Raw genomic sequence first — 2,773 nt, 5'->3', positions numbered from 1 at the left:
CCCCAGGATGCTGAGGGACCCCCCCTCTTCTCTCCCCTCAGAACTCCGCCGACTGGCCGAGGATGGGTCACCACGTGGCCCAGCTGGGCCTTTTTATTTCGGACCCATCCGAAGACGTCAGCCGGCTGGCCCGGGAGGGGGTGCACAGCCTGTATCAACTCCTCCTGCACCACAGGGGTAAGGAACCCAGCCGGGACCTGGGCCCCAGGGACACCCTGAGGGTGCCGGCGGCGGGGGGAGGGGACCCAGCCCTTTTCCCCCAGACTGGCCCAAGGGGGGATGCGTCCCTCTGTGTTCCCCTTCTGCCCCCTGTGCCCCTCCATTTGCCCAGGGATGCCTGCAGGGACCCGTGGGAGGGGAAGGGCTCAGACCTGCCAGCAGAATGACCCTGTTGTGTCTCTTGCAGGCCTCAACATCCACCAGGCAGAGGACCTGTGGTGCAGACACTACTACAAAGAAAGATGGGTCCTGGCTCACAGCAACAGCGTGCGGGTGGGAGAGGTAAGGACGCGCTGCCAGGGCAGGGCAGGGCTCGGGGGTGGGGCTGGCTGGGGCCCTCGTGGGGGTAGGAGGGTCTTGGGGGCAGGAGGAAGCTGTGACCTGGGGCAGGGGTTGGGGTGCCGGGTGAGGAGAGCGTCTGGGTGCAGGGTCTGGAAGGGAGTTTGGGGGAGGAGGAAGCTGTTTTAGCCCCAGGAGTTGGGGCCGGGCTCTGGGCCGTCAGCTGAAACCTCCTGTGCTCTTGATTCCAGGTCTTTGGGCAGCTCTTCACAGCAGAGCAGGAGAATTGCTTTTTGGACAAGGCTCTGCTCGCTGCCCGCTCCCCCCTGCGGCGCCCCAGCCAGGCCGGGCTGGTCCTGGCCCACGCCCTGCATGGGCAGGCCCATCAGCTCCTGGAATACATGGTGAGCAGCCGGAGCAGATCAGGAGAGTGGGGCAGGGCCAGGGTCTCCTTCCCATCCCCTCAGGGAGTCCCCCGCCCCTTTCCTCAGGCTGCCCCCACCCCACGTCCCTGCTGGCAGAATCCCTCCTGCCCCTGCGAGCGTCCCTGGGGGTGGGGGAGGCTCTGAACACAGAAACTGTCCTAGGAGGCGGGAGGGGGCCGAGGTGTCAGGAGCTCTGGGGGGGGGGGGGTCAGGAGCTCACCCTGCGGGCCTGACGGGGGGTGACCAGAGAGCAGGGGGGAGGAGGGTGGAAATGCTGGGGGGCCAGTTCCCCTGAGTCCCCAGGGATGAATGTGACGGATTCTGCTTCCCTTGCAGCAGGAAGACACCCAGTGAGAGCAGCAAGAGCTGAGGAGCCAGCAGCTGCGTCCCCCTCCCCCCAACCCTCCCAATTGTATTGAATTGTATTTACATTCTCATTAAACAATGTTTCAAAAAACATTTGGATCAGGCTTGGTCAATAATTTGTAATGGGGGGGCCATTTTGGCAACTGATCAAGGGCCACATTTCTACCGAGGGCTTTGGGGTCTGGGACGGGGCGGTTGGGTGCAGAAGGGAGCTTAGGGGTGGAGCCTGGGTGCAGGGGGGGGGGTATGATCTGGGGCGGTGCATAGGGGTGCAGGGTCCAGGAGGGGGTATGGGCGCAGGAGAGGACTCTGGCCTGGGGGAGGGGCTCTAGAGGGGTGCAGGGTCAGGGAGGGAGCTGTGACCTGGGTGAAGGGGGAGCAGAAGGTTTGGGGGAGGGGGTGCGGGTGCCAGAGAGGAGTCTGGCCTGGGGGAGGGGTGTCGGGGGGGTGCAGGGTCAGGGAGGGAGCTGTGACCTGGGTGAAGGGGGAGCAGAGGGTTTGGGGGAGGGGGTGCGGGTGCCAGAGAGGAGTCTGGCCTGGGGGAGGGGTGTCGGGGGGTGCAGGGTCAGGGAGGGAGCTGTGATCTGAGGGAATGGGGGACGCAGGTTCAGGTGGTCGCCTGGGACAGGCAGTCGGGGAGGGGACGTGGGCGCCAGGGGCAGGCTCTGGCTGCGGAGGTGCCTACCTAGGCAGCTGCGTATGGGGGAGCCCGACTGTCACCTGAGGGGATGGGGGAGCTCAATTTTCAACTGTGGGGAATGGAGGAAATACTGTGGAGTGGAGGGAGCGAGATGGGGGGGGCTGAATTGTTCCCGGAGGGGAGATCTCCCTGGCTTGCGGGGGGGGCGTTTCCAGCAAAGCCCTCACATAAGAGGGGGACAGACGGGGGGAGGGAGAGGACGGGGATGGGCAGGGCAGGTGGAAATGGGGAGGGGCAGGAGAAGGGAAGGGGGAGGAGATGGAGGAGAGCAGGGGATAGGAGTGGGGGCGGGGATGAGGAGCAGGACAGAGGCAGGGCAGTGGTGGTGATGGCTGAGCGATGAGAACAGCTCGCAGGGAGCTTAAAGCCAGCAGATGCTTTTCGGCAGAGTTGCCATTTGCCCTGGCGGCCTTGCCAGAATAGCTGTGCCAGCGGGGGGGGGCTTTTGCCACACACCCAAGCCAAGCCAGCTGTGGCGGCAAAGCCTTGTGATGTAACCTAAGCCCTTGGCAAGGTCGGGATCAACCTGCTCTGACAATTTCTCGGACCGGCGGGATGAGAAACAAGGATCGTGCAGGGAGATGGGGATGACTAGGAAGCGAATCCAGGTGTGGGGGGAATATCCTGGGTTGGAGGGTCAGTCGATACCCCCGCCTGCCACTGTCTGCCGGGGCTCTGCCCGCAAGATGGAACCAACAGCTGAGTTTGCTTTTCTGCCCCGTCGTGGGCACAAAAGGCCCAGAGCAGCCTCCTGCTATCTTGGAGGAAAGGGGCCAAAGTTCAG

General features: G+C 64.2%; 1 long non-coding RNA gene across 1 annotated transcript; it reads left to right on the top strand.

The window, feature by feature from the left end:
- The first annotated feature begins 409 nt into the window (after positions 1–409).
- LOC142824063 (uncharacterized) lies at positions 410–1,366 on the top strand. Its single transcript, XR_012899101.1, has 3 exons — positions 410–501; positions 750–902; positions 1,260–1,366. It is a non-coding gene; the product is annotated as an uncharacterized LOC142824063 (long non-coding RNA).
- The last annotated feature ends 1,407 nt before the right edge of the window (positions 1,367–2,773 follow it).

The sequence above is a fragment of the Pelodiscus sinensis genome, unplaced genomic scaffold (genome assembly GCF_049634645.1).
Source record: "Pelodiscus sinensis isolate JC-2024 unplaced genomic scaffold, ASM4963464v1 ctg37, whole genome shotgun sequence".
Taxonomy (NCBI): Eukaryota; Metazoa; Chordata; order Testudines; family Trionychidae; genus Pelodiscus; species Pelodiscus sinensis.
This window is presented reverse-complemented; position numbering and strand designations above follow the sequence as displayed.